The sequence below is a fragment of the Chenopodium album genome, chromosome 1, assembly GCF_948465745.1.
Source record: "Chenopodium album chromosome 1, dcCheAlbu1.1, whole genome shotgun sequence".
NCBI classification, from domain to species: domain Eukaryota; kingdom Viridiplantae; phylum Streptophyta; class Magnoliopsida; order Caryophyllales; family Amaranthaceae; genus Chenopodium; species Chenopodium album.
In genome coordinates this window covers 33,105,979-33,116,837 of record NC_137834.1, presented here as the reverse complement: position 1 = coordinate 33,116,837, position 10,859 = coordinate 33,105,979, and the positions used below count along the sequence as shown (strand labels likewise).

The following is a 10,859-nucleotide window of genomic DNA, read 5'->3' as shown; positions in this document are numbered from 1 at the left end:
CGAACATCTTGGGGAAGTAATGCTAGGAATGTCTGGAAAGTTCCATTGGAAAATGATGTGCTACCCAACGCCTCGAGCGGCACAAGAAATTTGATAGTTGAAGGTGGACAACAACAACAACAACAACAACAACAACAACAACAACAACAACAACAACAACAACAAAAACATCATCATCATCATCATTATCATCAAGGCATGAGTAGCCTGGAGCAAAAAATGATGAGCATGCAACTTGGCATGAAAAGTTTTCTTGAGAACCAACAAGGTATGTTCGTGCAAACTCAAGCTCTCTACGGTGCGACCGTGGATAGAGGTGAGATCACCCCCAGTCAATTACCCTCATTGGCCGCCTTAGCAAGGCCCGGTCCCACAATGGCAGGGATCATAGCCTACTTAGCCCTTTTGGCAAGGGCCCTCCTCCCAAGGCGTCCCTCGAGTAGACTACCCGACGGAGACCGAGTACAATTCTCCTGCCTCTGGAGGGAGTAATTTTAGGGGTGACCCCAACTACCTATATGTCAACCTTTCCCATCCTTCCTTACTTCAACTTCCCGCCCCCCTACGACCCGTTGCCTCAATGGCAACAAGACCTCTTTTGCGGTCACTATGGTTGGCCCCGGGTGTCACCGGTGGTTGGGACCCCCATGAAATTCCTCCGGACGGGTTCTCTTATGATCTCGTGGGAGATGGGGATGATGATGACGCCGGCCCAAGTGGCCACTAGCCTCCCTTCCTATTGTTTTTATTTAGTGCACCGCGGACGTTGCTTTGCTTTAGTGTGGGGGGGATGTAAGTGGCAAAGGGATGTTTTTTTGGTAGTGCGGGGGAAGGTTTAGTATCATGCTAGTGTGGGGGGGGGGGGATTTCATTGTGGGTGGTAGAGTTTGCATGGTTCGATTGGTTTTAGCATGTATTGATGTTGATTGTTTTTCCTAAATGTGATGATGATTTTTCATGGTGATTTTGATGAGATCTTGCTAATGAGTTTTCAATGAAAATTTGACAAAAATTTGAGTGTTTGTGTAGGCGACGACGCTCCTAAGAAGAAAAATCCAAACTCACGATAATCCAAATTTCCCTAGATCCAAACTTTGTGGATAGCTTTTTTATTCTTCATTTTCTCTTTGTTTATAGCTCTAATCTTTTTCTTTGTTTACTAACTTTTTCTTGTTTAGTTGTAGTTTCTTTTGTTTGGGCTCACTTTCCATGTAGCTTGAAGAATGAGGACAAAAGGAAAGCTAAGGAGCGGAACAAGCTCCCTCGGTGAGATTGCATAATTCTCTTGTCTTCTAATTCAAGCGGCATTTGGTGAGACCTTTCCTCTGTTTTATTTTCTCTTGTGTGCATATTTATTTAGATTAGGATGGAGTTGATTGTTCGAGGTTGTATGCATTTGATTCTACAAAATCTGGTGATCGTTAGTTTGATGCCGAACGATATTTGCTTGTCGATTGGGAATTAAATATTTACTTGCCTCTTATCACTTCTATTCTCCTTCCTCTTTGAAAAAACAAGAAAGAAAAAATATATATGTGCTCTTTTTGTTCAAGACAAACCACCAAATTTTTAGTGTTTCATCTTCACTTTGAGCATAATAAAAGTTAACTTGCGTGATTGAATGTCTTTCTTGCTAAGTGCTTACAGTTTAAATGCTTCGGGATTGCCGTCGGTTGACTCTAGGATAGGTTCATGCTGAGGTAGCCGGTTTAGAACCAATACCAATTTCACTTGTTTATGGTAAGAAGTTGTTGCTCACATTAGGGGATTTGAAGCCTTAGAGGTAGTTTTTGTAACCCGATGTGAGTTTCATTGTTTAAGCCTCCAACAATTTTTGTTTAGCGGCATAGGATCCTTACTAAGGCATGCTTAGATCTAGAACTTGGCATTTTGCTTCCCGATATCGCGACCGAGCTAAATTAGGGATAATAAAGAGCATTCTTCATTCGGTGACTATTTTTTTTCTAGGATTGGCTTTTATTTTATTTCCTCTTATATTTTTGGTTGCATTTCCCCTTTTGCTTGCCATGTTGAGCCTTCCCCTCCTTGACTATAGCACATTACAAGCTTATGGCCTTTTTGTTTTGCTCTCACCCTTAGTATCATGAAACTTAAGCCGGAAGCCTATCGATGTTTTGATTTGAAAATTAAGAGGCAAAGGTTTTTATGGAAAGCGAAGTAGTGATGTTGTGAATTTTGTTTATATAAAAGCAAGTACAATTTATAGAAAAAGCAAAAATTTTGCAAGATGAAAAAGAAAAAAATAGAAAGAATAAAGAGTTGTTGAATGATGATGGAAATTTGAAAATGTTTGGCAATGAAATTCAAGTTTGTGGAAGTATAGTTGAAATTGGTAGAAGTTTGATTTTGGAAAAGAGGCTTGATCACCCTTTGTTTCATGATTAGCTAAGCACCAATTTCCAAATTTTTACCACACCTTTACCCAGTAGCCAACGTTATAACCCTCTTAATGCTCTTTTGACTTAGGAAATTTGAGTCACTAGTCGGTGGAGGGAGCTAGACTTCAAACATATGGAGAAGGCATGACTTGGTAAGATATCGGGTTTCCCTATTTTGTATTGTTTTACGTTTGTTCTGGCTCCTTTGTGAAGTCATGAGACGCTACCTCCAAGGGTGGATTTGAAACTAGATGAGGGAACGCGGTAAGAATGTATGGAATGCGCGGGGGGGTGGTTGGTGCATGTTAGAGTTCTCTGCACTTAACATGATTTATCCTTCAATCAACCATTGGCATCCCCTTGCGTGTTTACTTTCACTATTTAGAAAGTTTGGCATCCACTTATGCTTGTTCCTATAAAAGCTTGATTTGATTATGATTTGCATGTGCTTGATAATCCATATTCTTGTCTTCTCCTTTTCGCTTGTCTTGGACACAATTTTGTAAGAGTTGTGGGAAAACTTTTTGGAAACCCTCACGAGATCACAACTCGTCCTCATCGGCAACCGTGAGGTTTAAATGGCTTGTTGTTTTCACTAACAGCAAAGTCGGCTTTTCTTTGTTGGTTTATCTTCTTCTAGCCTTCTTCGCTTAAGGACACGCAAGAAGCAAGTCTGGGGGAAGTTGATGAGTGGCATTTATGCCACGATTAAGAGTTCATTCTAACGAGTTTATCCCATACTTGTAGCTTGTTTGTACCCCTTTTTATTATCTTTAGTTCTCATTTCTTTTGCCCGTCTTCTTTTTTTTTTTTTTTACCACGTTTGTGTATTTTCTAGTTTTGCTTTCTTGTTTTGTTTTGTAGGACCCATTGTACTGAAATAAGGAAGCTTTGAACCAAGTATTCAATGTCGTGCGTGAGCTGGAGAGGTCGCGCATTGACAGTGCGCGGGCGCACGTAATGGTGAAAAGGCGCGCATAAGGAGGAAATCAAGAGACTAAGCAGGCTATTCTGTGCGACTGCTGCACAACCACCGCGCAGGCGCGCATCGCTTAACGTGCGGGCGCGCAGCCTTGTCAGAACCTGCGCAGCCAAGCTCAAGAAACAGAACCAAACAAGAGAGTTTTGCACCCCTTTTATGCGACCTCTACGCAGGCGTGCAACCTTCTGTGCAAGCGCGCAAGCTAGAAGTGCGGGCGCGCATCCAAGGGCTTCTTTTCTCTATACCCACAAAGTTGCGGGCGCGCATTACCCAGAGAGGGCGCACACTACACCTATGCGGGAGCGCGAAACTCGTGTGCGGGCGCGCATCGCTGGGTTTCAGATTTTTCTCCGCCTTGTTGCTCAAGTTTCTTTCTCTTTAGAAGCACATATTTATAGTCCGTACACTCTTTTAGGGGGGCAATTAGATTAGCTTAGTTTTAATTTTCTGATATTTAGCTTAATCTAGAGAGAGAAACACCATTATTTTTGGCATTTTAGAGAGAGAAAGTGTGGATTACTCCATTGTTGAGCTTGGAATTTGAATAAGAAGCTAAATCAACCTCTTTGAAGAACTTCAACTTCAATGAATGAGCGTTTCCTTACTCTTTTATCTTTACTTTGCTATTTGATTTTGTGTTAAGTTGCTTTTGTTTTGTTAATTACTCATTAATCATACTTTTGCTTGTTAATATTATGATTGACTCGATGATTGCCATGGATAGTGAGTAATTTCTTAGCCAAGGGTATGGGGATGGTGTACTTGGAGTTTGTTCATGCTTATAGTATTGGGATTCAAGTTGATTGTGATTAAAGTCTTTACATGCTTGATTGTTCTTTGATCTTCTTGCAAAGGGCACGTTGTTAGTTGATTAAAGGTGAATCTTTGCTAAATGAAATGTCGCCTGACTTAGCTAAGTTCATTTCTATCGATTGTTACTTGATAACACCTCCTTGTATATGGTTCTAATGTGACAACATAGAGGCTATGTTAGGAGAAGCCAATTGACCCTGACAGGTGGCTAGATTGGACCCTCTATATCTATATTAATGCATGTTTAGTTCATTATCGATTTATTTTTATGTTATTGCATGTTAAAGTGAAGCCTATATCTACCCATTCCCCTTGGTGTTTTCTTTATATTGTCTTTAATTCAATTTTCTCTTAGTTTAATCTGTTAGATAATTCCACTCTTTGTTCCGAGATAGATTAATTGATTAGTAGTGATTACGGCGTGTAACTTCTCCCTGCAGTTTGACCCTTTGCTTACCTTATACTTGTATTGGGTTTGTTTAGGTTTTATAAATTGTATTTGATTTAAGGATAGAAAATTTGACGACGTGTTTGTTCCTTTTTCAGGCATATATTTGGCATTTAAGGCATCTTTTAACATTTTAATGACAGTCCCTAATCATGGTAGTCCAATAATATTTTTCGCACATTATCTTTTGGACTAGCAATTTTCCATTTACGTGTGTTCCACATACCCCTTTGTGGACTATTCTCATAGCCCTTTGGGCTTCCTTTTTGCCTACACATAAAAGAGCTCGACCTTTAGGTACCCTCTTGTGTAACCCGTCGTTAATGAGCACATATTGGGAAGCTAAAAGTCTTAAGGCTCGTTTTGCCCTTTTGTCAGCATGGGGTGGATATTCTCCCTTTGTGATATAGTTGAGGATGTCCTTATACCAAGATTCTTCCTCTTCTTCCTCTCCCTCTTGGGTTACTTCATCATCCTCTGTTGCTTGAATGTAAGCCGGTTTGTGCCTCTTTTCTATTGTTAAGGGCATTTTCTCTATTTCTATAGGAATCCTAACAATTGAGGCCAGTCTTGCCAAGGCATCAATAAAGTGGTTTTCCTCTCTGGGTAGATATGTGCATTCTAACTATTCCAGCTGGTTTGTGAGAGTTTTCAAGTAGGTTAGGTAAGGAGCCAAACTTTCACTCCTTACTTTCCATCTCTTGGAAATTTGATTGATGATCAATGAAGATTCCCCAAAATTCGAAGTATCTTTACTCCCAATGCCAATGTTGTTTCGAGGCCTACCACACATGCTTCATATTCTGCAGTGTTATTGGTAACGTCAAAATCTAGCTTTATGGAGATTAAAACATGCATGTTCCTCTTTTGGTGATACCAATAGTACTCCTACACCACATGCCTTTTGGTTTGAGGCTCTGTCAAAGTAGAGAGTTCAAGTATCGTCTTTTGTGACCATCAAGTCTTCGTCTAGAAAATCATTAACATGTATACGCGTGGAATCTCCTATTGGAAAATCCGCTAAGAAATCGAAAACCACGGATCCCTTAATGGTCTTTTGAGGCATGAACCTTACATCTAATTTGTCTAGGTTAATTATCCATCTTGATATTCTCCCAATTAGTGTAGATTTCTCGAAAAGATACTTGAGTGGATCCATTCGAGATACTACAAAGATTGTATGAACGAGCATGTAATGTCTTAACTTGGTTGTGGCCCACACCAATGCGAGGCACAATTTCTCAAGTGGTGTATAGCGTATTTCATACTCGAGCATCTTCGTACTTAGGTAATAGATGTCATTTTCCTTTCCTTCTACTTCTTGTGCGAGAAAAGCCCCCATTGTCTCCTTGGTGACTGTTAAGTACAACCTAAGAGGGATTCTTGGGAGTGCTGGTGCTAATACAGGAGGGTTAGCGAGATAGGATTTGATCTTCTCAAAGGATTTTTGACACTCATATAGTCCCATATTACCAGCACATTCTTTTTGAGCTTCTTGAATATTGGTTCACATATTGTTATCAACTTTGATATGAGCCTACTTATGTATTGCAACCGGCCAATGAATCCCCGAATTTGCTTCTTGGTTTTAGGCGGTGGTATTGACATGATTGTTTTGATCTTGGTTAGTTTTCCTGAGGTGACTCCAAAAGCACACTTGGATGGGTTCAAACTCATGTTATACATTCTTAATCTTTCAAAGAATTTTCTTAGGGCTACTAAATGCCCTGGTCGATCCTTTTATTTCACAATCAGGTCATCTACATAGACTTCGACTTCCTTGTGCATCATGTCATGGAGTAAGGCAGTCGCTGCTCATTGGTAAGTGGCACCCGCGTTCTTCAACCCCAATGGCATCACCGTGTAGTAGTAAGTGCCCCAAGATGTTATGAAAGTTGTCCTCTCCATGTCTTCTTCTTCCATGAGGATCTGATTGTACCCTACGTATCCATCCATAAATGATAGAAGCGCCTGATTTGCTGTCTTATCTACTAAAATATCGATTTGTGGTAAAGGGAAGTCGTCCTTTGGACTTGCCTTATTTAGATCTCGATAGTCGACATACATTCGTACCCTTCCATTTTTCTTCGAAACTGGGACTATGTTCGCAACCCATTGGAGATACCCTGATAAAACCTAATGTTATTTGTTTTTGTACTTCTTCTTTTATCTTAAGAGCTACGCCGGGTTTCATTCGACATAACTTTTGTTTTACAGGTTTCATTCCTAGAATTAGTGGAATCTTCATATGACCAAGCGAATACATCGATGAATTCCTTTAATAGATCAGGGTCATTTTGTGATCGATTATAATTATAAACAAATTGAGCTTGTTCAAAATTAGGACAATCATTACTAGCATGTGCACCCCCACAATTATCACAAGAAAAATCAGGACTAGAAATAAGACTAACATTACTCATTTTGCTGAAAATTTTAGTCAAATTATCAACCTTAGTGTAGACACCCATTTGTGTCTCCCCAAAACCAAACCCAGTGATGAGTACCTTTCGTGTCGAATCATAATCGAATGAAGTGAAAGTGTGGAAGTCTAGTGTTGCGGTTAGTTTTATTTCTTTTCTTTCTCTCTGTTTTTGAAAACCTATTTTAAGAAAACAGCCAATCCAGTTTGATTTGGTCCATGGAAAGGGTCCAATAATAGTGTAGTTGGGTCGGGTTCGAAAAGATCTTTCCAACGATATATTATAAGCCCAATTCCGATGAATAATGAGGAAGTTATGGCGAAATTACTAAACTGGGCCCGGTTTGATATTTATGTGCGGCCCAATGATATAGAGGAGGGCATATTTATAGATTTATCATTCCTAGTGTCGTCAGGATTGATTATAGTATTTTAGAATCTTCTAGAAGGTTCTTTTGAAACCTAATTTGATTAGCATTGATAAATTGACTTTAGTTGACTTTTAAGAGTTTTAATAAAAAAAAAAAAAAGTTTTTAAGGAAAATACAATTTTGCCCTCTCGTACGCTTAAATTTTATCAATTTAAGGAAAGAGATACGAGGCATCCAAGTAAGTGCTTTAATTGTTTGCATTGTTATTATGATATAGAAATCATGTCTAGGGTGTTTTGATCTTCCTAGTATCATGTTTAGGGTAAAGGTTATAATAACATATATGACAATTGTGATTTCTATGATGACTTTTATTGTCTTTCTTGATATTCATGTTAGTATCATGTTATGGTTAAAGCTTTGATTTTTATTGTTTAGTGACATGCTAGGGTTTGTTATTAATCTTGTTAGTATCATGCCTAGGATCTTGCTATTATTATGCTTTAACGTGATTTTTATTGTTATTATCATGATTATTTTTAATTATTTTGATTGTTATTTCAATTATAATTATAATTATTATGATGATTATTATGTTGTTTGATTATATTTATTGTTATTGCTTGATCACGCCTTTTATGCATGTTTAAAGGGAATTGGTATTTGTAATCACGCTTAATAAGATAATTAATAATCTTGTTTATGGGTTAATGTGATTATAATTCAAGTGATCGCCAATAATAGTTTTATTTGTGCATTAATGTTCAACCAACATAGATAAACAGGTTTAGGGTTAACCCAATGATTGCATGTTAGTCAGAAAGCGCACATGAATACGATCAGAATAAAGTAGAGGTCTATTATTAGGGCAGGTTCAATCTCTTTTAGGTTGGATTTGTACCTTCATCCCCGAACTTCCAGTCCTGGTTCCAGAACTATTGGAGTTATCGATCTCCTGGATCGTTAAGGTGTGTAACTTTCACCCTGTGAACGGTTTACAAGTTCCTAAAACTTGTTGGCGACTCTTTTGCTCTAGCTTCCTTCCCTTTGGACGCCACCATACTTTAGTGTATGATCACAGTGGGGTTCAAGTTTGGGGTAATGATTTAAATATTCCTTACACTTAGCATTTAAAATGTTAATACCATCCACATCATACATCCTGTACTCTTTTTAGCAATTGATCTTTCACTAGAACAACCATAATTATTAAAAGCAAGTTCTTCTAATAACTTATTAGCTTCTTCAGTAGTCTTACTCATTAAAGCACCACCTGCTGCAACATCTATAGTACTTCTAATAGAATGATTTAAGCCATTATAAAAATTTGCACAAGTAACCAATCAGGGGTACCGTGGTGAGGACATTGATGTTGCAAATCTTTAAACCTTTCTCAAGACTCATATAATGACTCTAATTCATTTTGAGTGAAATTAGTAATATCATTACGCAATTTAGCCGTTTTAGCATGTGGGAAAAATTTATTTAGAAAACCTTGAGATAAATAAGTCCATGTGGTAAAAAAATTAGAAGATTTAGAAGACAACCATTGTTTGCCTTATCTCTTAGTTAAAATGAAAACAACCTAAGTCTAATAGCATCTTCACTTACCCCATTTAGCTTAATGGTATCACATTTTTCAAGAAAATTAGCTAAATGTTCTAATGGACATTCAATAGGCGACCCACCAAACTGATCTTGCTGAATAATATGAATTAAAGCAGGTTTAAGTTCAAATTATTAGCTTGGATAGAAGGTCTTACTATACTTGCAGAGGTTGAACTGGCATCGGGCATTGCTTACTCATGCAACATCATAGCTGGTGGTTCTGCCATGTTTTAAGTTTATGAGAAAAGCGACTCCAAGTTAGGAATTGAAGATTCTTGTTCAGAAATCTAGAGTCTCCTTAACGCGTGCAACGTTCTTTCGATTTCTGGATCAAAAGGGATTAAAGAACGATTAGGACGTGGCATACACTAATATAAAATAACACATACAGAAAATTAGAATAAGCAAAAAAACAAATTTCTCTTGTAAACTGTTGTTGTGTGTAGTAGTAGAAACAGTAAAAAAAATTTAGACTGCAAATTACAGAAAACAAAATAAAAAATATCGGCAGATTATTTTTTTTCAGACTCTAAACGACAAAAAAAAGAAAATAAAAAGCTAGCAGAAAAAAAATACGGTCAAATACTGGCAGAAATTAAAATAAAGTCCAAACTAATACGAAAGTTTCTATAGTATGATATTGAATTATTGCCTCCCCGACAACGACGCCAAAAACTTGATCGGGTCTAAATCTACCGCAAGTGTACGGGTCAATTAAAATAAATATAGGGTGATCAAGGTATCGTATTCACAAGGAGGAGGTCTACTCAATTACCAAGTTAAGAAACTAAAATAATATTTAGACGACAGAATATATGAGAAAAGTAGTACTAAACTCTAAACGATTAAGGTTGCAAATTAATAAAACGATAGACAATAATGAGAAGTAGTTCTAGGTTTCGGGTTTCGCCAGATACTCTCTATAATGAAATTAAACTAATTGCAGGGTTGAACATATATTATATAACAATGATCGAATTACCAAAAGTATGTTATCTCCTCTCCCAAGGTAGAAAACGTATAATTAAATCAATCTCATGTCTACTTCCGTGATCACAACAGTTGAAATAAACTCACTAAGGATAGGAATTCAATAAGACCACCCCAAGTGTATAACTATTCCTAAAATTATACTACTTGACGTTTGATAATCCCACGAACTAGTATTGAAAGTTCACTTTCGCTAATAATCCAATACCTTAAACATACAATCAATTGGCCAGATAAAAAGTACAAATTAAAACAAGATTATCAAATTGCAATGATATAAATCAAACCAAACAAAATAATTCAACTCATAGATAAATTGTAAAAGACTACATCCCTAACCTAGAACAAACAAAATTAGCTACACATGGAAACAGTGGCGGAGCCAGGAATATATAGCCGGGGGGACGACAACTAAACGTCGCATCATTTGACAAAAATATATATAAAAAAAAAAAATAAACACAACGATAGGTTTATAGTTAAAATTTTACAAATAAAAAATCGACAATTTATAATTAGTCCTACAATTCAAAAAAAAAAGATGAAAAAAGTACATAAAGTTTATTATTAAACTATAATTGCATCCTTCGAGTCTTCATATTTTGAAAACGATCAATGATTTTTTCATGATGAACTTGTAAGAACACTTGCTTCTCAATAAAAGTGAACAAACAATCACTCATAAATTGGTCACCCATGCTATTTCGCAACTTACTTTTGACATATGTCATTGCGGAGAATACTCTTTCAACACTTGCCGTAGAAACGGGGAGAATCAACATCAACTTGATAAGCAAATATACAAGAGGATATGTCTTATCCTTCT

The 10,859-nt window shown here is 37.3% G+C and overlaps 1 non-coding gene across 1 annotated transcript; it reads left to right on the top strand.

The window, feature by feature from the left end:
* The first annotated feature begins 8,784 nt into the window (after positions 1 to 8,784).
* On the top strand, positions 8,785 to 8,891 carry LOC145566305 (small nucleolar RNA R71). The gene has a single exon (XR_014095400.1). It is a non-coding gene; the product is annotated as a small nucleolar RNA R71 (small nucleolar RNA).
* Positions 8,892 to 10,859: the final 1,968 nt, after the last annotated feature.